Source organism: Zootermopsis nevadensis, unplaced genomic scaffold, assembly GCF_977971745.1.
Source record: "Zootermopsis nevadensis isolate Lab colony 2312 unplaced genomic scaffold, Znev_1.0 Znev_ptg000011l, whole genome shotgun sequence".
Taxonomy (NCBI): domain Eukaryota; kingdom Metazoa; phylum Arthropoda; class Insecta; order Blattodea; family Termopsidae; genus Zootermopsis; species Zootermopsis nevadensis.
Window position 1 is genome coordinate 1,465,065 of NW_028259143.1, and position 26,555 is coordinate 1,491,619.

A 26,555-nucleotide genomic window follows, 5' to 3' on the forward strand; every position below is an offset into this window, starting at 1 on the left:
ACAGCAAATAAATTAAATACTATTTAAAATTACCTACCTGTTTATTTCCCTAAAATTCATTAACTAAAATTATGTGTATCTAGGAACCGTATAATGTATCGATAATTCGTAAATGTAACAAACTGTCTTTAAGGATTCGTTTATTTGTTTATGTGAAATTTCATGACGACTAGAAGAAACAGATCAGATATATATACATGGGTACATTTAAATATATAAAACCCATATACCCATAACTAACTCCATGGAGCTTAGTCTGTCTTGAGAAATTTATAATCATATTATTAAAATATATGGTGATGAAAAAGACTTGAATGTAGTGAGACATAAGGATTTAGAGTTATTATTTATATAATTATTCATTATTTTACAGAATATTAATGTTGCAGTTATGTTAACAATTTATCTACTAGACTGAAATACAGTTGTAGTTAATCTAAATTCGTGAAGTGATATGTATTCATTCCCATTGTTTGTTTTTTGTGGTATTAAAATTTTCGTTTGGTTGCACTAACCTGCACTGTCCCGTTTAATTATTCGTTCCCATGGCAATTCATTTGTATATTTGCGAGTTGCATTCGTGTAGCTTTGTGGCGGCATTGGATTTTTCTTTTTTTGACTGAATATAATGGAACTCTTTTCCCAAATTTCACTGTACTTAAAAACGTTTATGATAAACAAGACAGGAAATTGTGTTACTGGATCAATAACAGCTAAAATCTGCTGGAAATTTGTGATTGCACACGAAAATGGGAAATATTCTCGTTGCATGTTTGCCAGTATTACTAAGGGATAAAAATTATCAGGGTCTCCATTGAATCGCGTGGTTCAAGTGTTCCTATACTCCGCTATAAATTCTCATTTTATTTTTTGTATAAAACCGCAAAGTTATAAAGAACCTTTACACTGTTCATGACCGTGATTGTATAACCACTGTGCTAAAGTTAATGTTAAATAAAGAAACTTATCTTTAATTTTGTTTTCACTACTGTTCGCAAGTCAGAGATTCTGTCATCGCAGCTTAGCAAAAAAACCTTGGCCGATTCGGTCAGCTTCCTGCTAACAGCTTTGACTCGCATTTCCAAATTCTGTGTATCTTTTCCGAACATTCTGAAACAGGCTTCTTGCCGAGTTTTTTTAAAATTCACATTTCGAGACTTAGGCATCGCAAGAGTGTGAAATTTGGTCTCACACATAAAGGCAATAACACAAATTGAATGTTCTTTTGGAAACAAGGTGCTGAGAATAATTTATATACCTAAAAGTTGTAAACTAATTAGACTTTTCTGAAAATGTCGTAATGTAAGAAGCTTCACAATGTATGCTCTTCTAAAAATATTATTACGATAAACAAATTAAGGAAGATTAAGTTTCTGGGGGCATGTAGAACGCACCGGGGATATGAGAGGTGCAAGATTTTGTTTGGACAGCCTGAAGGAAAGAGACCGGTTAGAAATGCAGGTGTGTATTCTGTCTGGCATTATAAACCAGTGTGGGTCTTGGCCACCTCTTATGCAGGTAACTTAATCTATTTACACATTTGATAGAACTCCTTGGATTAGTGATCAGCCCACGCAAGGCCTCTACCTGTACACAGGACAGGACAACACAGAAAGACGCGGACAAACATCCATGGCTTGAGTGGGATTCGAACCCACGGTCCCAGTGTCCGTGACATCAAGGCCCAGGCCTCAGACCGAGCGGCCACTGTGACCCGCATTCTAGGTGCATATTGGAGGATAATATTAAAATGGACTTTAGGGACATATAAGTGAGAGGATGTGGAAAGGATATTGCCGGCTCAGTATAGTGACCTGTCTCGATAATGCACCTTCGACTTTCATAAAACGATGAACATCTCTTGCTTACTGGGCGACTACAGGGTTACGACAGAGTCAGTTGTCCAAACGCGTAAAGTTAATTCGGCAACACATGAAAAGAATTTAAATGTTTCCGGAAAAAAATAGTCATTAACGGACGTGACTTAAGTTCCGCTGTAAACTATTTTTAAGTACCAAGCATAAAGTTAGTGTTGAACATCACAAAACACGAAATACAATTTTACACATCAACAAAATATATTTCCTTGTGATCAGTGGATTAAGGCAGGCATAAACATGTTAAAAGATGTTCCAAGTAATTAATTTACGCCTATAATGGACAGCCTTAACTCATCGTTAATGACACGAAGAACAAAGAATTGAAACTAAAATCTATCTGAACTTTGTATCGCTTTTTGTTGAATGTAAACAAAATTTACATTTTATTTTTGCATACACATTAATTACGCAGAAAACTGGCACTTCCATTAAAAGAAATCCTAGCTCTAACTACAATTCATGTATCAGTAAGGAGGATTAAATGGTCCCGTTCTGCTTTCAGACTCCGTGGTATGTCGTTAGCTTTAATAAGGTGTCATATATTCCAATGTACGTACAAAAAAAAAGGCTGAGTCTAGTCAGCGAGACTAATATTAGGCCTCTGTATCCAAGCACACATTCTGAAAACATAGCTTAGTAGTATCTATGAAACTGCGATATAACTTAGTTTGTGTAACCTGACAACAAAGTTCAACAAGAAAAATAGAAGCCGTTAGGTAAAGCAATCTCTTTAAAAAAAATATGTTAAGGTAAGAATGGTACATATAAGTTATGATAAATATGCTATATAAATGCAGGCTTAAGTAGGGGGTTTATATATTTTTATATGTATTAGTTTTATATAATATTGGTATCTCAACTTCCATTTACATCGAAACAGAAAATCTCCTGCATGCTTTGCATCGCCGAGAACTTGAAGTGAGACCTGTTAAAGCCGGAGCAGAGATATCGCAATATCAGAAACGTATTTTGTCTGCGATCAATAACATCTGAAGCGAACTGCTGTAACAGCGACAGCTCAACCGTCTTCATGAAACTCACCGCTCCAATAATCTCTGACAGCGACGGTAATTCTGGCCAAATCAGCTAACTACAATCTCCGTGTCTCTCTCTCTCTCTGTCTCGTGTATCTTAAAGCAACTAGCAGCTTCCCGTCTAGTCCTTTATCCTTCAATTCCTGTTATGGTGCCCAACTTCCGAGAAGATTTCTTTTATAGCGTTACTTTTACGTCTCCAGGGACACTTCCTGTTAGGGTAACAGAGTTTCAGGGACGATTCGTTTTCTGATTTCGGTCGACGCCTTTCTTTTTAAAACTGGAAAAATATGTAATACATCCCACTTAAACTAAAAGCCAGAATTTTAAAGGTTTTATCAGTAAACGTTTGACACTTCAAAGCCCGAAGCATAACTAAATAATATTTAAGAATCCAGTCCGTACCGCAAAGAAAACACATCTATTCACCGTTACAAAGATCAATTGGTTAACGCTGTTTAAGGAAATAATTCTCAGAGTAACACGACGCCCATTACTGCATTCTGTTGACAGACTGCAGTACTAATGGATTTTAAAATAGATGGTACATATAGTTACCACCGTGCTTTTTTAAAGGATTACGGCGGAAATGATACAAATAATGCGTCGTGAAGTAAGAATGAACAAAAACTGTTATCGTGTTTATGAAATATTAAGGAAGTTTGTCTTCAAATGTTTACAAAGACATATTTCATCTTTATGACAAATGAATGTGGCATTATCTGAACAAGACGACGAGGAAAACGCTTTTGAAAAGCTGATGGCCGCCATTTACTGACAGTTTTTACTATGACTTATAACAACTTATGAATCTATCATAAAACAACTGAATATATTGTTACGTACGATGTGAACAAATAAAACTGGAAATATGAAACATTATTTTATATTACGACTCAGTTCAAACACTTTTATTACCTACATGAAAATATTTAACTGTTACCAACTCCGTTCTTCCTCCGATTATTTATGAATGTGTGCGTCGTTAGAACCGTTGCCAAGGTAACGCTGTTAAAAGATTTTTGGCCTCCTGAGATAATATTAATGACAATGTATGTTTTGTTCATTTCGTTCAGACAGAAACATCATAAGGGGGTTTATGTGTTGTGGAGGTAAGGCTCCACGCAATCTATACCAAATACCAACTTCACCGCCAGTACACACTGGGTAGGAGACTGAGTTGTCTCTGAAAACCATTCAAAGGTTTATTTAGTTCTGAAATAACGGCAAATTTATATCAACTTGAAGGCATAAATTCAGTGCTTTTTTAGAAACAGTGTGGATCATTCTGTTACAAGATAATCAATTTCTCTAAGATCCGTTTTAATATTATCCTCCCATTAACGCCAGTGACCAAGTTTCACACCCATACAAAAAGGGGATAAAAAAAATGTAATTTTACGTATTTTGAGTTTAAAATTTTTACTTATCACAGGGGGTAGCAGCCGCTCTGTGACTGCTCCATGAAGTTACTTTCCACACCGAAGTTTGCTTGAGCAAGGGACAGGCGAGGGCAGTTACTCCAGTCGTATAGCCACGTTTAAAATACGTAATAAAACATTAACATAACAGCAAAATTGTCTAGTGTTTCCGTACACGCGTTCAACTCAGTCTGTCAGCCTGAAGGAAGTAACTGGATGGGGGGATCCCCAGGATATTTTCGTTGCCATGGTTACTATGGCAACGTGGGTTAAAGGTCGAAGTCTGGGGAACACGCCAGAACTGTTACGCTTTGTGCACATTTCATAACGTGTTCTTATTATGTTTGTGCCATTGATTCGGTCTGGGCTACTTTCAAGAACATGGCTTACAGTCACGCGAACTATAAACATGATATTCTCATTATTACAGACTTATCGAACCCTCCAGTTGTAAGGATGGACTGAAAAAGCTCTAAATATGTTGCTATTATTCCTAGTGGTAAACGTGAATTCTGTAGCAAAATACAGAAATTTCCGATTCACTGAATCATTTTTAATGCCTTTGAAACTGACGCTCGTGTAAATAAAATTTAATATTTCAGTCCGTACCGCGAAGAAAACACAACTCTTCACCATTCAAAGATCAACTGGTTAATGATGTTCATAGAACATGACTTATACAGTAGATTCACAAGTTACGAATTTTAAATCAGTTACTGTCAGAATGAACATCTTCTTAGAATACTTGCCTGAGCTAGGTACTCACGTGTGTACAGAAATAAACAATTTATGAAAGTTTGTGTACATTCCACGACGGTCATAAGGTGCAAAGACATAATTGATTATTCAATTGTGAGAGGGGGGGGACTGGTACAGTCTGACAAACAATAACTAATTCAGTGCTATCAAGTGATGACGTATCTAAATCTCATTTTTTACATTCGACCTACCTAATGGCAGCTCTGTAAGAAACGCTGACTTTTACAACCGAATATTTCGATGAAGATTTCCGTCTTCTGGGTTGTTGCGCTGTGTAGTCTGGTCGATGTTAACCAACGTTTCGGAGGTCATACTGCCTCCATCATCAGGGCGATGAGTATGACGATTTCTGTCTTCTGGGTTGTTGCGCTGTGTAGTCTGGTAGATGTTAACCAACGTTTCAGAGGTCATACTGCCTCCGTCATCAGGGCGATGAGTATGAAGATTTCCGTCTTCTGGGTTGTTGCGCTGTGTAGTATGGTCGATGTTTACCAACGTTTCAGAGGTCATACTGCCTCCATCATCAGGGCGATGAGTATGAAGATTTCCGTCTTCTGGGTTGTTGCGCTGTGTAGTATGGTCGATGTTTACCAACGTTTCAGAGGTCATACTGCCTCCATCATCAGGGCGATGAAGATTTCTGTCTTCTGGGTTGTTGCGCTGTGTAGTCTGGTCGATGTTAACCAACGTTTCGGAGGTCATGCTGCCTCCATCATCAGGGCGATGAAGATTTCTGTCTTCTGGGTTGTTGCGCTGTGTAGTCTGGTAGATGTTAACCAACGTTTCAGAGGTCATACTGCCTCCGTCATCAGGGCGATGAACCAGACTACACAGCGCAACAACCCAGAAGACGGAAATCTTCATACTCACCGCTGTGAGAACCTCAACTCTTACGAATATTTTGATGCACAGGAAAAGAACGATTATTTAGCTGAAAGTCGAAAGTAATTAAATTCATAAATGGACTGTTCCAAACTTCATAGCCTTGTCTGTTGCACAGGTGGCTACAAACGTTATTAATCATATTACACGATTGACGCTGATTTGACACATTCACGAGTATTATCGGCTGTAGACGGTGGGCGGTTTGTTTATAAACAAACGTTCATCGGACACGTGGGGGTCCACGTATTATGAACGCAGTGTAAAATCATTCTGACACCAAAAATCGTTCCTTTCTTAGAATTAACACTTGAAACACAGTAATTAAATAAAGAATAAACCAATCTATTTTTGTTTCAAATTCCGCCTTATTGCTATGTACGAGTAAAGATTACAAATATAACTGTGGCTTACAACACGCATCTGAAATATATATCACTGCAGTAATTAACTGTAATTCTCATGCCAACCTATATACACGCCACTGCTGACGTCCGCGCAGAAGTGAAACGTTAAATAATAGTTTGCAGTACGTTTTACCTTTCCTGGTGGACTTCGATTTGGATTTTGTAAATAAAAGAACATGTGTCTCGGAGCCGTTGAAATAGTTTTTTTTTTCCGTGGGTGTTAACAACCAAGCTAACGGAATTCAACGCCATGACAGGAGGCCTGATTCACACGCTTTTATGAAGAACATTTCTTGACACATCCAAAGCAATTCTCGTGTTACCTTATTTTAACCACTGCTCGTTGATTTGGTATACAAACCCTTATATTTGTTTGCAATTGGACATCAGTGGTTTATTTGAGGTATGCAACGATTTATTTGTCATTGTTACACATTATATACTTTCACATACTATATACATACATGAATATATACAGGGTGATCTAAAATACACCCACCAAGTTTAACGTTTTATTTCAACTGAACGATGAAACATAAAAAAACTCATTTGAATCAGAATCTCAAGCCATTTATATTACAATGCGTTCAATTCGTTTGCCTTCATAATCGACGATGTTTTCGAATCTCATCCCGACCTTTGGACAGCACACTTCGGAAATTTTACGCGCAATATATGATGTCAGCTCCTCCAGAGTCTTTAGATTAGCCTGGTATCCGAACGAGAACAGAAGAAAAACAAATGGCTTGCGTATCACACGTGTGTCAGCAAGGTTTTTTTTTCAAATCACTTCAACGAAGCAGCATTGCTAAGTTCGAGTCCCTTATAAAGTCTACGGATAAGGAACTACTCCATAAACACGCTGCCTTGTAGTGTAATCAAAATGTTACACAAGACACGTCTCGAAATGACACATCGTAACGCAGTTACTTGGAGCTTCACAGAGCATAAGCTTCTTACAGAAGCTGATAGTCACTCAAAAGGTCAATAAATCAGCAGCCTTTTCATGTAACCAGAGTTAATTACAGTCTTAAAAACTGGACCATATCCTGAGCCAGCTGAATCCAATGCAAATCCTATTTTTAAAACACCTTTACATTCTTGAAATTAACTGTTTCCGTATTGGTTCCAAGTGGATGGATATTACATAACGAATCCAACTTTCTTCCATATGACTATAAGCCTACGCTGAAATGAGGTTATGATGTTGTGTATATTTGTACTCGGTCGAACCGCTGTCGTCATCGGGGGGGGGGGGGCAGTATTGTAAATACAGGATCGTACTGTTTACTTTCCATTCTCTTACAGGTAAACAAAGGGGTCATAGGTCGACCTGGAGCAATGCTATAAGAAATACAGGATGAACCAAAAATCAGGATGCATTATTCTTCCCTCGAATATAACATATATTTTGTTTTCTCAACGTGCATTTTTCAACCGAGTCCTTGCGCAGATATTTGAAAAGGCAGGAATGAAAAGTAATTAAATTGTATGTAAGATCACAAGAGAAAAAACATTCATGAGTTATAACGTGGGCTCTGACTTTTGCACCACCTTGTATAATCAGTAAGTGAGAGAACAGGAGCGTCGTCAAACACAGATGTATCTACGCCCTAGCAACTCTATCGTCTCTAGGGAAAAGATGGGGAATCCCCCTGCCTGCCCTGCTCCCTTGTTAATAATTAATTTCATGACTCAGCTAGAAAGATGGGAAAAGGATATCTAACATCGCGTAGCTGGTCATACATGCATTATCCCTCACATGTCGTCTGTAAAACATCAATCTCTTGTCATAATGAGAGAAGGTTTCTCGGCGTGTCGCCTTATCACACAAGAGAATGCACTCATATCAGATTCAACACGTGGAAATCTTTTTATTCATATGTTTCAAAGCTCCCCGATATTATAAATCACGTGAACCATCATGTAGTGTGTTCTTTAGCAGTTCAATCAAAATAATAAGTTCAGGGAAGAGGTTATGACTCCATAAGCTTCAGTGTAAACACTGCAGTTGATGTAGCATCATTAAATGACACACAGTTGTGGATACTTCCTGTTAGTGTTTATGCATGTAATTTTTTTTCTACACACAGAATGATGAAAATTAGTATTAGTGAGCGATTTGCGACTTCAAGGTCATAACCTCAGATCCTGCGTGCAACGCAGCTGGACGCTCCAGACAGTTGGACGTTCCAAATTTAGTTGTTACGTAATATCCCAAAGCTTCGATCCTAGGTAAATAATTTATTGCCCTGGCTACGGGTTTAAAATAAACGCAGTTTCGTTCTAAGTACTTGGAGTCTTTAATCACACCACTTATTCTAAACGTCAAATACCCCATTCAATGGACAGCATTTCTAAGAAGTCAACGCGTTTTTTTACAGAACAGAAGGTTGTTCTCGTAGCCCTTTAACGAAGCTTTAAACGTTTCTGACGTTTCGGATTATTTAGCTTTCCCAGAAATGAATTAAATTATCTAAATTCACGCAAACTCAAAAGCCACTCAGCTAGTAAGAAATCCACCGCATTTTACGTAACCAAAAGATTCATCACCGTGTTTACAAGATCCGCCACTGATTCTGTCCTGAGCCAGATTAATCCATTCAACATCCTTCTATCATCCAGATTCATTTCCCAAATACGCCTGAGCCTGTTTCGTGGTCTCTTACCTGTACGCTATCGAACTAAAATATATGTACTTATCGTCTTTCCATGCTCTGACATGTAGTCCTTCATTTGATAACCCAAATAATATTCGATGAATCATAAGGTAATTTTCTCGAGCCTTCTGTCAATCCATTCGTCCAAATACTTCTCAGTTACTGGAATTCACACTTATTTTATCACCTGCAAATGAGTGCTTGTGCTGATAGTAGTGACCATTCTGCTGTATAATATATAACTCAAGACATATATAAATAGCTTGTCTGTAACTAAATATTTGCATTTGAGTCATACAGCAGAAGCCAATAGTACACTCAGCTTATCTTCACAAGGGACACCGTCTTTAACACTTCGTGACATTCAAGTCCTCCTTATTCCTTGAAGCTTTAATCCTCCACCAAACCTCCAATCCTGAGGGTCACCCTTTTTCGGCTGTCCGCGACACTCGCAGACAGGATTTGAGGTTTTCACGGCTAAGTGTCCGAAGATGGCCGTCTTCTGGGTTGTAGCGCCATGTAGCCTGTAAGAAGTTCACCGACGTTTCAGGGGTCACTGCTGCCTCCAAGACTGATGAAGGCAGCAATTACCTCTGAAACGTCGGTAAACGTCTACCGCCATATTCCCAGATGTTGACACGTGTTTTGATAGAATAGAGGTTCAACCCTTAACACACAGGTTTAAGCTAAGTAATTAAGGGCAAAACATATACGTTTCAGTATAAATTTGAAACTCTGTTGCAATGGAATTCATTAAGCTTAAATCGCTTCAGTAATTACAAACAGTGTAGTGCTTGACAGAGTTCGCCATATTGTCTGAGAAACACAATTTTAGACTGTTCGCAAGACCTTTGTGTCCTGGACAATCTGTTGATAGAAATTTAATTAAAATTATCCTTCTTTGTGATCAATGATGTATATAACACATCAATGTCTTATTTCAATAAAAAAAAGAATAAAGCTATGTATCACAGCCTTATACAGAAACAGGATGGTCAACGTTTGCAAAATAAATTAATACGTGAATGGAGGTCAATCATTATCCAGGTCGACGCAGTTATCAGCAAGTATATTGCTTTAAATTATCTTAGTCAAGTTATTCAAACTTCGGAAATATCAGAGGGTTGGTAACACTGCATGATGAGAAACTTCGAACTCAACAACAAATATTATTTGGATTATGAAATCGAGGAAGGGAGAACGGGTGGATTATTTAAAAGTCCACATTGGGTCATAACCCAGAACAAATACATCGTTAGTTCACAGTCGTGTTCAAAATTAAAGTCATCAGATATTGAGTTTCATTTTTGACATCTAACCTGATACATGACGAACTAGAATTGTCTACAGGCTTTCGTCTACTGTATGTTCACTTTCACTGTCTTATTGAGAACATTTCTCATGATTACCCTCGAATTCCGACGAGGTTTTTTTTTTTTCATTACAGAGTTAGCACGCCTAAATCGTGTCCGCTCAATTGCCATAGACCGCCGTCAGCACAGAGCCTCTGTAATACCACGCGACCCCTCATTAGTGCCCGGGGAACTTATTCAACAGGTCGAGGGAACCCCCAATCCCCATGTACGGCCCGCCCAGTCTCTGACACGTCAAACCATTGAAACCCCAGCCGAGCTTCAGGAGGATGAATATCAATGTAACTTCATCTGGAAATGTCCACAAATAGCAAGCGATGTTGAAGCAGTGCCTTCAGGCTACAGAGAAACAAAGATACTGTAATAACATCCTTGCTAAGAAAAGTATCTACAAGATTAAACGCAGTTCAGGAATAAATATAAAACAGATACAAGCAAAATATCCCAAAACGTCAGGCTTTGTTACCACGGTAACACAGATGGGCACTGTCATACATATAAACCACATGATCCTCTCTCATTGGCTAAGAGCCCAATCTTCCGCTCCATCAATCATCACCATCAACTTCATCTTGCCCTACGTAAGCCTCCACAACTGGTCCATCCCATATTCACCCTGAAAACAGTAACTTTAATGTGTGCCGAAACGCCGGTTAACATCAGACATTCGACGCTGAACTCACACCGCGAAAATCTACAGATACGAGATGTGAAAATAGTTTCAGCAACCACGAAATGGTGAAGAATATTCCTTTTGGCATCATAATTAAATCTGTCATCACCTACTTTCAGACAGGAAATTAATAAGGATTTGTTTAGAATAAATCCATTTTATTTTGAGTTCAAATTAGATTATCCAGTCTCTGCTGAGGCACTTATAATTTAATTTGCATGTTTTATGCTAAATATATCACGCATTGAAGTGGGTGCCAGGCAGATGATGAAGAGACGTGTTACGTGACGAAGACAGAAAACCACTCTCTTCAACTAAAAATGAAGGATGGTAATTTGACGGAAGGCAACTGCAATCGACGTCGACATACCACGTGACCATCTGTTCCGGACGGTTGTCGAACGCATCACAGCCGATTGATAAAGATCAGGCCTTCAACTTCAACACGACGACATGAAACGTACAAAAAAAAAACTTCCAGATACGAAATCGGTCTAATCTTGACAACAGAGTTAAAAACAAAAACATACAATCTTTGTGCGAGGTTTTTAGTGGTCCATTTTTATGTTCTTTACTGCTTGTGTGCGTGTTTCAGCAGTAGTAGTGTTATAATTTTGCAAGGAAAAATGTTTAATTCTGCCACCAAATTCAGCTGGCTTGTCGATCAGAATCAGTAGCTACGTAATTAGTAGAGCTGTTTTACGTTAATTAATGAAGATAATTCGACTGCTCAACTGTAATACAATTAAAATTAAAGTGAAGGATTAGTCGGTTGAAACTGCGACCCCCCTGAATATGCTGCAACGGACAGGACAACACCACAGGCATGGGAAGGGATGTTAAACACGCGTTAGGTTTCAAACACTAAAACACGAATGCACTGAACTGTGATAATGACTGGGAAACCAAACATGCTATGAAAACTGAACACTGCCTCGAAATTTTTCACTAGTGTTTTGGAACACTGAATTAGATCCTTGTACTATCATCATGGTGGTCTGTCGTAATTTCGAATTTAATTAATGGATTATCCAAAAACTCAAGAGATACGAAAAAGATTTAAGAAATTTCAAGAGATACGAAGTTTTACACAATTTAAATCAGAAAACTTAAAGGGAAGAGATCACTTTGAAGACCTGTGAGTGGAAAGGATGATAATATTAAAAGGGATGTTATAAAAATTTGAGGATGTAAACTAGGTTTGAGTATCTAAGAAAAGGGACAAATGACGAACTTCTGTGAACACAGTAAAAGATAGTTCAGTGCCACGAAGGCACAGAACTAGTTAGTTGAACGACCATCAGCTTCTCAGTAAGGACTCCTCCTTTAACTCAGCTGAGATTCAAATGTTTATTCCATACACTGAAGTAAATGTTGAACAGATTGAAAAAGTACGTCGTAAATGAGTTGTAGCTGACAAGATGAATTCTTCTGATACGTTCATGACCTGATTTAAGGCAGTATCTCGGAATATGCCTGAAGGAACTGATTAAAAAACACAAAAAGCTGAAGACACTACAGCCGGGCACCTGACAGGGATATAAACTCAGGACCACCCGGATACAAAGCGCGACTTATAAGCGCTCGGTTATTTGAACTATCAGCTGTCTTTCAAAGTGGACATGACTTTCGCCATTGGTCTTCAAACCAAGCAACACACGAAAACAACTCTTATTATTGGAGTTTCGTCAGTCCTTGCTACTGTTGATAATGATGATGATGATGATTATGACAAATGACATTCATCGTGCGTCATATCCGGTGTTTGTTTATTTATTCTTTCGTAGCCACGAACAAAAGGCAAGCAGTCACCTGTTACAAACAAAACATTGTGAGGTTGGTAGATGCAATGTAACGAATGAATACCATCTATTATTTATGGGTTCTGTTAAATGAGGGGACGGAGTGTTTATATGCATTTGGCCCATTATAACCAATGGGTTATACATGAACCCCGAATATACATGCTTCAAAATTATATCATCGATTCTTTCTCATATATCGTGTATTTGAACACAATGCTAATTCCGCGAGAGCTCTTTGTCACACTAATTTTCCAAACACGCTTTTCGGACAAACACGCATGAGCGTAGATCAAAATAGTAACAATCGCCGATGGACGAAACGAGTTCGCAACAGTAACAACAAAAAACATTTTTATGCATTCGATTGTTAGTAAGAAGAATGAAATCCGAAAAATCACGTTCCAACAATTCAAATGTCAATATCTTCACCACTATCATTTTATCGATTAAATATTCAAGTTATATTATTTTAAATTCTAAATTTCATCATAAAAGTCGAGATTGTGTCAATACCTGCTACTTTCGTGCTTAGAAATGAAAGGGGTACATAACGGCTCACATAGAATGAAAACTGCCAGTTGTCCAGCGAGACACACGTTAATGCTACACGTAATTAAACACACTCGGGTTCGATTCCCGGCGGTGCCCGAATTTATAACTTGTGTTGGGCAAGGCCGTGGTCTAGGCAACACGGAGTTTTCCTCCGTGGCATCCCAACAATTACTCCATTCACACACAGAAGAAGGCAATGGCAAACCACTTCTGGATCATCTGCCAAGAACGTATATGAACAGGTCCCAGTCCGAGAAAAGGATGGAAGGATCCTGTTCATATGGACCTGTCGTCAGACAGAACACTACAAATAAAATAAACACAGCGAGACTAACTTGTTATCTACCACTTTTGTTCATAACTGCTAACCCAGCACCTGAATATTGACTGAGCAGGAGCTGGTAACAGGATTCGTGCACCACGCGGGGTGGGATGGGTTTGACAATTCACTCCCTCAATTGCTGCCCCGAGGGGACATACCCACTTCAAAAGGGCACAAAAGAGTAGCCTCCGACGTGAGACAGATCACCTGACGTACACTTCATAATTCGTTTAAAATCGTATACTAAAACACGCTACAAATTAACAAACATCTTACTAGAATATTGCGTCACTAGTACAACATTAAACTCCTTTCCAAATAACGGAAGGATTGAGGCACGGCGGAAGATCTGAACCCTTTAAAGTCCAGTGGTAACTATATGTACCACCCGCTTTAAACAATTAATAACTCTTCATATATTATTTACATTATTCGCATAATACCGCAGTAAACAGCTAATATATCTATATATTATTTAAATCTTGTCCGTCTAATCACAATAAAGTCTTATTAAATATTAAAATATTACAATAATTAACATTTAAAATATTTAAAATATTAAATGATGTTCTTTATCGAAATATTCGATTTACATTAGACCATCGAATATTTCGATAAAGAACATAATTTAATATTTTAAATATTTTAAATGTTAATTATTGTAATATTTTAATATTTAATAAGACTTTATTGTGATTAGACGGACAAGATTTAAATAATATATATTTGTTATATCACAATATGACGCAACTTTACCATCTCAGCTAATATATCCTTAAACAGCGTTAACCAATTGAACTTTTTAAATGGCGAAGTGTTGTGTTTTCTTCGCGGTACGGTCTGGATTCTTAAATTTTATCCGGGCCAGCTTCGGCCACAGTCATGGACGAGAATGAACTTCAACAGGCAAGGAATCGAAGTGGCCGACAAAGACGACCTTTGTGTTTTACTTGGTTCGTGTTTCATGACGACCAAGGACGATATTTCGGTCCTCGACGCAGTTTGTGGCTATGACGTCATAGGTCAGTAAATCCATTAGTGTGGAAGGACTTAAAATGTCACGCCTCTGCCAAATCGTACTTCGCAGCTTCGTAAAAAATGGGGGATTTAGAATGGTTTTTATCAAAACTTTAATATCATGGCATTAATATTTATTAATCACGTCACCTACAAACGTTGTACCTCATTCGAGAAGTAAATACATCAATTTATACCCTAAAGATTGAGGCAGACACGCCCTGTGTCCCGAATTTTTACTATCAGTCGCCGTAATTTTGTATTATTCGATTAACTGTCCGTACGCACATTATAAAATGCTCCATGAACAGGAACAAACGACTTGGACGTGACGTAATATGTCCGGGAACGAACACCAAGTTCGCGCGCAGCGGCCTAGCAACACTGGTGACCTTGACTTCAATGTTACAGTGGAGATTTGGAGAGTTTATTGTACGGGGGAGCATTTGCCTCTGATTCAATATTTCTACAGTAATACGTGGTAAATTATGGGCTGAGTTTCAAATGGCACACTCTGAATCATGTCCGATTTATATGACACATCGTTCAGTTTCGATTATGCATAACGTAGTTTTATTACAGTGAAAATTCCATAAGGAAAGACAATGAGACTGTTCAAGTGGGAGGAAATTAGAAAGGAGAAATTCCTGTTGGTTCTCACGGTAATTCTTGAATAAATTAGATAGCCTATTTCAGTGAACTCTCTCTCTCTCTCTCTCTACCTTAGAGGCCAAGCCGGTAAGGCAGGCTGACTATTATCCCAGCGAGGGGGGGTAGGTTTTAAACAGGGTAACAGGAAGTTAGAAATTCAGGAATACCGAAAATGATCCAACGTAACTTTCTATCTGTTCTATTGGTTTCTTAAACTATGTGTGAATTAAGAGTTATCTTTTCTTTGCTTGGTTATTACAGTGGCCGTCTCAAATCTAATTAACGTCGGTACCAGACGACGGTCAACCGTCAATTTCGTGCACAACACTTGACAGGATGTAGGGTGGGTCCGAGATCTGATCACGAGGAAGTGATAAAAGGACGAGTCCTTGACCTATGTGTCTTCTCAGCTCATCGTGTCTCATTACACAATCATGAAATTTCGAACTTGATACTGTAATCCAATTAAGAAAACTCTTTGATCATTTTGATGTCTGAAGACCGTGATCAAACCCCTACTTCATGCATCACCAGTTTTTATTACAAAAATTCCAAATTTAATTTAACCATATTTAAGAGTGTGCACTTGTGGGACACCCGGTATCTATCTGTCAGCGTCACATTTTGCTTGTTACTAGGATTCGATGTATCGACCTGGTCGGGAAGCCCCACCACACAGAAGTTACGTATGCCACAAGTGAAATGAGTTATCCGGCCACATATGTTAAGTTTACCTGCCATGTGACGTGGCTAACAATTGCGAGTTGTCATCCCCTGGCGTCTGACTCAGACGGCGATAAACGAACTCAGTCCACGGACATGAAAAACTCAGTACAAAAAAAAACATCGCTGAGGTCAGCTGTTGGGGAAAACAAAGCACGTGACTAAGAACCATGCGCGAAGACGTACTGGGAAATGGAGGTACATTTCTACCATATACCCCCACATGCTACACGTCCTTCCAATCTCAGACTCCTTTATTTTATCACAACAATAATATTCAGTGAATAATATGAATACTTAAGACCCTCGTTATGCAGATAGCTCATCGTCCTGGAAATTCCTCCGTGGTATGTCCGAATATTTTCCCCGGGCGCTCGTTCTTAGGAAAGAAGCAGTTTCCATTACTTCTTTCTGAGTGCAAAGTTTTTAAGGAGACTTCTGTGAGCCTGTGGCGCCTTCAGCCCGACCAAGCGGAACAAACTCACCCTCATCTACACCACGACCACAACCGCTACCCCCCTTAACCCACCGACCCTACCCTTATTTGTACCAATTTCGAACGTCACGACACACCAAGACGGTGGGTAGAGGAAGAACTAAAGACGATTAACGTTACACAATGCAATTATTGTACTGCATTCAGCAACGTAAAGCAGTGGAGTATCTCGCCCCCCTTTCAGGGGCAAATGCTATTCGTAATTAGTTCGGAAGCAAATTAAAAAGCTTACAAAAAGACTATGAAGAATTATCGGTTCATTAAAATAACCATGCGTGAATAACAAGAAACAAGTAAGTCCACTGCTTTTTACAAGCGATCAAATTTTCGTTTCAATAATAATAAAAAAATAAATTATACAGGATTAAAAATAATTAGTATATACATTGTATACTTCTTAGATGAATAAGTACGTTAAAGAGGTTGTCTACAAAGAGACAAAATTATTACTTGAAATAAGGCTTAAAGAACGTGGGAGTTTCTGTCTGGACGTAAATTATACAAACTAACGTATTTTCATAGATAAATAAAACTGTTACTCCTACAATTTAAATTATTTGGTTGTAAAGTTATCGCGGAAAAATAATCAGAACATATCCTATTAATTAGACAGTAATTACAGTAATCGAAAATTGCTGGTGAGTAATCAGAATTTCTGTTTTGAATTCGGGAGTTCGTGGGCACAACCTGGGCCCGGAGATCAGCTGTTCTGACTCACGGTTTTCGTTATTTTCCTCAGTACTTGCATCAAATTTTCAGATAATATTTTAAACTAGGCTACAAACCGTGTCCTTCCATATACTTCCCCATTCATCACTTATTAATTATCCTTTCTTTTGACACTGACAGTGTTTTTTTTTCTGATATCATCTGAAGGTTCAAGCGCATTTATTGGGCTATGAAGCGAACACAAAGGATTATAATACAAAGTTCCAATAATCCACTTTTACAGGATTTCACAGTTATGTAAACTAAATGTGCCCATAGACATTTGTAATTTACAGGCTTCACCACGTCCATTTAATATTTGGAAGTCAAACATTTTCATTGTGCAAAACACGTCATTGCAGGCAGAGTATTAATTAGGTGCTAAATAGATTAAGGCAGCCAGTTAATTTACAGAGATTAATCTCCCGAATTTGACGAATACAAAGTGGAAATGTAACGTCTGATGAATATTATAAACCGTATAAAGCACACGGCTGTAAGGTCACGAACTCTTAACGCAGAAACTAATTGACGGATGTTCATGAGATTATAAACTTCCGACGCAGTCACACGTGTGTTTCATACGACACGTTTCAGTAACAAATTGACGTTAATCGCGTAAGACGCAGTTTTAAGCGAAGAGCCGGAAAACATGACAGAGACTCAAGTCACAGATTTAACAACCACTGGTACACATTGGGAATAATTACATCAGTGTCCTTCATACACCACGTCCTTCATCTAACACCATACATAAAAATCTACAGACAATAGCGGCCAATTCTGCGAACCTCCACGACTAATCCATCGGTCAGAGAATTTCTCATTCATTTTCTCCATCACATGTCTATTGAAATATGGTGGTACTCCGTTGAGTTTTAAGTAGAACTGTCACGTTATAATCCCTGAGAATCAATACCTTGTTCTTATAGCATTTATAACTGTGAAAGAAATCACAGATTAGAGCCTCAAGTATTGAACTGGAACCACAGAATACACTGTATAGCATCTTGTAGATAAACCCAGAGGAAAGCAAACATTTGGAAGACCTAAGTGTAGATGGAATGATAATATCAAGGCGGCTTTTATAAATACGATAATAAATCTTCACGTTCCACAAAGAACCACGAATTTCTAGAGTATGTGAATGTTATTAGCTTTTAATCCATTGAGTTTGTGTTCGTGAACGAATATTTCAAATTAGCGCATAAAAGTTAAAACGTAAGGGCGTTATTCCCTTGTTTTACAACTCATTTCGTGGTCTGGAAGTTCCAAAATACGGGCAACGGTGAATCTGCAGCTTTAAAATCAAAATGTGATGAAGATGACGATGAAGGTGTATGGACTGCAGATAAGTAAAACTCCACCCATTCTAAGCCCATCACTAGATTAAGCCAAGTATTCAGCTTCACGTTGTGGCCGCTTTTATCCTCGGACGAAACATTTCTCATAATCAAAGAACGGTTACAAACACCGCGGTGAAAACAAGTTGTTCGTGAGCAAACCGGGAATCGAACCCCGGTTACCTTACCGCAAGGACATGAACGGTTACCAACTTGTTACGCCCTTACTGACTAAGAAACCACCCCATATTAATGAGGAGGGCTGAAGGTACGTGAGGCTGGCAGACAGATGCCACGGGAGTTAAAGCTTCATTAGACAGCAGCGTCGCGGGCGTCTCAACGATTTACGCTCATTTCGAAAATGAGTCTCGCTTTAATAAGTAGAACGAGATGATGGGCCTCCGAAAATGGATAAATCTTGTCCCCAGTCGCATTTATAATGATCGGAAGCAAACATTTTTGATAAATGGAGTGTCTCATTTTGATATATTTCACGTCGCATGGCAAGAGATCCCTCCGACATAATTGGGTCTCCCCTATTTTTAACATCAGAGTGGTCAATGCAATTAGTTTCACAATATATATATAATTGATTTTCAGTAACAACGACTTGATGAATTTTACACGCTTTGTGTCAAACACGGTGTCAAACCTAACAAATGAAAAATACCTGTTAAAATTTCGTATCTTAATCTCACTCGTTCTTCAATTTCTCTGCCCTCTGTTCCTCCAATATTTCTTTCACATAACTTTCTCATCTCAGTCACCTCAAAAAACATGGCGTTAAGCATTGAAAGAATTTAATCCGTTCTACAAACTACGTAATTTCAAGTTTTCCCCGAGCTCTGTGGGCCACTCACATATCTCCTCTGTGAAATAAAACAAACAGAAAAATTTACTTAAGCAAATATGTCTCCTCTTCTTAATTAAGTATTCCAAGACATATTTGTGTTTCCGAACCTGTCAGCTCTGCAGAACGTCATTTATAATCCACAGGTACCTAGCTCTAATCCCTGAAAGTGTCACTTATTATCAGAATTCACTTGTTTCAGCCAAATAAAGAGACAGGGGTAACCAACAGTCTTCATCTGCCTCTTTCGACTTTTCATAAACTAAACACCTGTCCACTTCCTGACAGACGGTAAGGGCTAATCACCCATCCAGGGCACCGTTCCAGCCCGTTCGTCACTTAATCTGGATCTCTTAAAATGTATTTCAGAGAAAAATGCCGAGGGCAAGATCCATAACCGTCCGTTTAATGATTTTGAATCAAATGGTGTTGTTGTATCCCACCATTAATTTTTATATAATCCACTGCTAATAACGTTGTATCGCTCAGATAAGGCCGTGATTAAGACGATAAAGAATTTTCCATGAGATAAGAACGCCCTGGGAGTGATTCGAACCAAATATCGAAAGCTAGAAGAAAGTGATAAGAACTTTCGAAGTATTTCTCCAACTACCATCATCTTATTCGCGTACCTAAACTCTTTTGCTATTTTCTTTTTCTTACTACTTTGAGAACTAAACCCAGTTAAAGTGAAGGAACTCAACTTTCTTCCCAAAACTTAAGAACACACCAAACACATTCCAAAAGACATATTAGGATTAAGGACTTTTTCACAGTTTTAAAAACATTTTTAATTATAACTTCCACTTTAAGTTTAGGCCTACGTCATTAACAGATGAATGTCCTAGGCTTCTCAAAAAGGACTCTGCCCCACATTTCTAAGTCCTAAGTAGAAATTTTATCTGAGGCTGGTGTGAGCTAAGTTACAGATAATCTCAGCACGTCTTGAAGATGTAAGGGTTCAAATTTCAAACCGATAATTAATAATTTAACCTTAGAGATTATTACACAAGCAGGTCATTGTATTTTAAGATATAGTTTTCTTTCTATTAAGCAATTAATTTCTTCTTAACTTCCTTTGTAACTAATTTTATAATTGAATATAAACTTTAAATTATACATTACAGAACGTCAAACATATATTTAAGTATCATAAAGCCTCTATAAACACCCAACTCAGGACAGGAAAACAGGAAAACAGGAGAATATACATCCATGCCCCGTACGGGTCTGAACCCACAATCCCTATGATTGATTTAGACCGGAAGACCAATTCACATCCTACACAAAATATTATTTTATTATTACGTCAGTTGCCAGTAATATGCAACGGCAAATGAAGTAATACATATATAATAGTTCAGCGACATGTTTCGACTAAAAAAAAATATATTCATTCATAACTGTTAAATATAAAGAAATTAGTATCTTCCTTGACTAACCAAACATCACGTGTCTGCATACGCACAAATGTGACGTGTGCCACTTTTATCGGCATGAGTCGGCCGGCCCACTCTGTACACGGCAAAGCACGATCCTTCAAACGCGACATATTGCTTCACTCATTAGTGGAGTTAAATTGAACTTTAATAACGAGCATTTGTATTTGTGACATTCGGAACAACTCCAAAACGATAAAATCCAAGTGCAGGAGATATATTCGCCCGATCAAACGACCTTGGACCGTTCAAACTCTGCAATCGTGGGTTCAAATCCCACTCTAAACATTTCCGAGGGTCAGAATTATCGTGTGTTCTGTTGTCCTGTGCAATTAAGTGTTCTTGCCACGTGCCGATCCCTCATCAATGGAGTCGTACCAGTACGTCAGAACTGAAGAGATATGTAACAGGATCCATTCGACAATATAACAAAATATACCGAAAAATAATAATTCAGCTAAATTAATTTATTGAATTGCTTTGCAACAGTTGAAAAACCAATTACATCAAGCACTAAATAATAATAATAATAATAATAATAATAAATTATTTTGGAGATAGCTGCTACACTATGTACCTTAGGGGTAAGGTTTGTCTCGGGTACATAGAAGTAAATACCCTATAAAGTGGTGAATGGATGGAATAATAATAATAATAAGACAACTATTAATTACATTTAAGAACACCGTCAAATCAGTTACATCTAATGTCCGGTCGTCCTACTAAACGTATAGCAACTCCAAACTACGTAAGTGAACTGTTCGAATAAGTGGAAATTAGGCTGAAATGTCTTCGAATTTAAAAGAAATTGTCATATGATAACACGCGTTTTGAAATCCGAACATAAGACTTCGTCAAAAGTGTAGAAATTTGCTCTTGAACCGCCTGGCTCTGAACTCAAGAATGTCGTCACAGTGTCCGTTTAAACCGGAAATTAAAGTCCTGACAGCTGTCTTAAAAATCTAAGCAAAAATTTCACTTTTTTTCCGTAAATAATAAATTGAATTGCTCTGGCTTATATCACGAATACTAAAACTTTATAAACAGTTTCCTCGTACCAAAAAGAAAGTTATCTAAAATGTAATTACCATTTTCAGGATTAAATATTTACAGTGTTAGGTTCTTCTTTACATGTTTCTTCCGTTGCTATGGTTTCGTAAGAGCCGGGATGAAATAGACGTGAAAAGAAAGGCAGAGAAGGAACACAGAAACACGGACGATGTCAGAATTGAAAAGGAGTTTGTTAGAATATGCAGTCAACGAACTGGAAAAGAAAGGGCTGTGAACCGGAGAGATTTTATCAAATACCTGATTGACTTAGGCAAGGAATGACTGGCAACACAGAGACACCCTCTCCAGTCGACTTGTCGTCAAATTATCCGAGTTCAGCAAAACAAAAATTCTGCTATTTCCTACTGCTCTCGAGTCTCGATTTTATATCGTCACGGAATTACAAATTCAAGGAGGAATGTCCGACAGGCTACAAGCTGCCTCCACGTCATCGAATTCTGCACACACATTTTCAGTTTAATTTACTTACACACAAGATTCTCACTAAAGTTCACGATTTCGAATAAGCATATTTATTCCACCGTCAGCGGAACACGTGAATTCTTTTTTTTAAAATAAACGGTGCTCAAATATGAAATTGCTTATTTATTATGGCAATTCTACAATGGATACCGGGGTCCTTTCCCGGGGGTAAAGCCGGCCGGGGCGTGATGCTGACCACTCACCCCCATCTAGTGCCGAGGTCAAGGAAGAGAGGAGCTATACCTCCACTCACCCCAAACGCCTACATGGCGTATAGTGGGACAAACTTTACCTTTATACATAAGATACTGGCATTAGTTCGCAATGCCCCACATGAACGTGGTTATTAAGTGGTTAGCATTCTTAATTCACAGTCAAGAAAATCGATCGACCTGTAGACCTACGTATTATTCCAAGGCTCGTCGTAGTTTCTCCTTCACAACCATGGACGTTTCAGGAGCGTGATGTTTCTTGTTTTTCCCACGTTCCTTTCAGGATTTAACGAACCTCTGGGGTAACTAACCCTAGGAGGAAGAACGAACTCAACCGCTATTAATATTCACACGGAAGTCGCTTGCAGAATCCTGACGAATATCTTTGTTAACTAAACATTGCAGACGATAATCTGAACAGAAACGTTGCTGTGCCTACGCCATTCAACGACGCGTACCGAATTATCATGCTTTCGGGCAAGGGTGACTGGTAAGAAAATGAAAACATTTTTCGGATACTCTGCCAACACCGCACAAAGATAAAAAAAAGTTTATGTTCTACTCTGAAGAGCGAGGCGGAGGTGATAAGTTCTTAAGAGACGATTTGTATGGAGCGGATTAAACTGATTCAGAAAGAGCTCAAATTTCGAGGTGATGAAACTTGCAGTACTAATACCACAGAATTAAGTAAGTTATTACTTAGACCCCTCTACATTTTCTGAAAGTTCTTAATCCAATTTAATTTAGACTTGGGGTAGACCCGTATGATCCAGTTGCTTTATTTTATAATTTATTTCAGTACAAAAATTTGAGTTCGTAGTGAACCCTATATTATAAACCTTGTGCGTTGCTTTATTAATATTATGGAACATATAAATTCATCTTCTTGGTTGAGTCAGAGGAAAGTCTTTTAGGTGTCTGATAAATGAAGGTAGAGCCGTATATACACGGGCTACATTTGCGTACGAAGAACAAGACTTTGTTACTTGTTTCAAGTAGCGTCTTCATTCCGTGGTGTTTAACGTCTCAAGTGACCCAGCCTTCGCCTGTGTATAAAAATAAGGTCTCGTTACACAAACTTTGACGTTTTAAACCACCTTTTTCTTTATGGTCCTATTCATATTAAGGAGAGAGAAGCGAAATTATGATGATATTATGGCCTCAAGAACAGCTGAACAGAAAATTGCATTTGGATGCTACGTATAATGGTTTAAAACTAAAAAGTTGAAGGGCTCCGGGGTAACGGGAGAAAGAAGGGGGGGTGCAATTTTTGAGTGGGTTACAAAATTACGTTATTTCGTTGAAGAAATAAAGACGGAAATGCTAAACTTTGAGTCGTAAGCTTTACTGTTCGAAGGAAGGAAGCTAAAATAAATTAAAGTAAAATAAACTTAACTAAACTAACATGACTTGACATATAAAACCAGCCTTCTCTTTTAAATTTGAATTTTTTTTACATTCCATGTTTTGTGTATTGGCCATCGCCGTGTATCACGTGGTAAAAAAATAATTACGAAAATTACGCAATATTTTCGTGTTTTGAAACAAAATGGATGAATGAAGTCCCAGCACAAATATGAACCCAACATGAAACAGACACAATTGCATACAATTTCTAAAAAAAAAAAAAATTGAACAAAATTACTGAAACAATTTTGTCCCTAGAAAAAATAATCGAAATCGGTGCAGCGAAGCCATTTTTGAGAAGCCAACAGTCGCTCAACTTCTAAAAATTTATCCACTGGTCCATATTCTGAGCTACATGAATCCAATCCACAACCTTATACATTTTATGTAATATCCGTTTTAATATTATAATTCCATCTTCACCACATCTCTCATCTCTTTTCTTCTCAGGACTTAAGCTAGAATTCTTTATGCATCATTTCATCTCTTCAATTCGTACTACATGTCACTTCCATCCCACAAACAATCAAATAAATATACAAGGATGATGTCTTCTGCCGTGAAATCTGGTAGAATTTTATCGAATTTCCAGAGGTATCTGCTACCTCCATCATCAGATCGATGAATGATAAATGTAATCTTTACGCTTTTAATAACGTTTCCTGATAATAATTCAACGAGATTACCAATTATCTCTGCTAAACATAAGAATATATGACAGAATTTCAGACGCCAAACAACACGCGTAGTGAAATAGATCCTAAAGAGCTCAGTGCCCTGAAGCTATTTTAAAGTCTTTTATCTTACAGTTTTTATTTTTTCTTTTTATCTGAAATAAAATAAAGAAGGAACTCGAATACTCTGTGAAGAATAAAAACTGAAGCCGACTGACGGGGCTTTCAGTGGAAGGGGAGGGGGGGGGCTTCCAGAAGCACGACAAGTGAGAGGAAAGTGGGGCGAGGGACCGGGGGACGGGGAGATTCTGCGGAAGAAGCCGACATAAAAACGTGGGTCTGGTAAAGGCCGATTCAGAGACGAAACAAGGCGCTTACCAAGCTAAAGGAAGGGGAAAATCCTGCCTATATAAAGGATAAAGGAGTTTAAAATGAGACAACCGGTGAAGAAAATAGAGAAGGGGGAGCGGGTGAAAAGTGCAAAGGGTAACTGAGAAGAACGACTGGGGTGTCACCCCCCCAGTTTTTATTTTCTACAGACGTCGGCTTCAAGATTACGCAGAATTCAAATTTCCGTTCCATTTCACGTTCGAGTATTGTGACGTTGAAATAAAAAAATGGCCGAATGACCTGAAGTACGAGGACGAGAGACGTCTCGTACACAAGTTTTCGTAACAAGAAAAAACTCCATTTTCCGACCAGGGACATTAACCTCCATACCCCCGCGCAAAAGCGGCTTTCACACGGAAAAATCAGCCTACGTGAGAGATTGATAGTAATTTTCTTAATTCTTGATTGTCTTTGCAGACACACGCCCGTGTGATTAATACTTAAGAATCAGTCCGTACCGCGAAGAAAACACAACACTTCACCATTCAAAAGAGTTGCTACCACTTGATGTTAAACGATGGAAAGAAATGGACTGGATTCATCTGCCTGAGGACGAGATTAAGGGCGACTTCGTGTCAGGACAGTGATAATGCGTAATTCATTAGAGTACACATGAAAACTGCCCAAACATCAATCTCGCCCGTCACCATCAGACGCGATTACAGTACACAGACAACCATTAAACTCTGATTGTATTTCTGCAGAGTAGTAATTATTGTTTTGATCTCGTTCATGTATTTAACTAAAATTTATAATAAAAAAAATAAACTAGTTCCCAAAGCGATGGGTTGCCATGACAACTGCCTCGTGTATGATTTATCCTCAGAACGCAATGCGACAATAAAGAATAATCCCTGAATTCCTTCAGGATCACATTACTACGTTCGTATCATTAATTTCAACTCAAGATATTTATCTAAATTCCCGTGGGAACCTTCCATAACACACAGATGTGTCAAAGAGAGTTAAAATGTATCCTTATCCACCTATGCTTCTGTTACTTTATTACTAGTAAAGTTAATCCTATTGTCTAGAATACGCAAATGCAATTATATAAAATGAGGTTAACTTAGCACTAACAGTAAGGTAACGTATTCGAATAAAATTCATATTTATCTCATCTCCCATCCATCCCAGTTCCAAACAACGATTATACCAGCCGGTAGAAAACTACACAACTCCCCTTTTTTTAATAAACTGAATTTAGCCTTAATATTTTATGAATTAAAAAAAACGCGATGCATATTTATAGAAAAAAGTGAGAACCGCCATCTTTTTTCTTACGAGATTATATGACTTTTACGCTATATTGACGTACAATCCACTACGTAAGGGCACCAGGAA

The 26,555-nt window shown here is 38.1% G+C and overlaps 1 protein-coding gene across 2 annotated transcripts in view; it reads left to right on the forward strand.

Moving 5' to 3' along the window:
* Window positions 1-26,555, forward strand: part of LOC110828009 (uncharacterized) — a 39,322-nt gene that overhangs the window by 3,459 nt on the left and 9,308 nt on the right. The gene's annotated exons all lie outside the window — the stretch shown is intronic.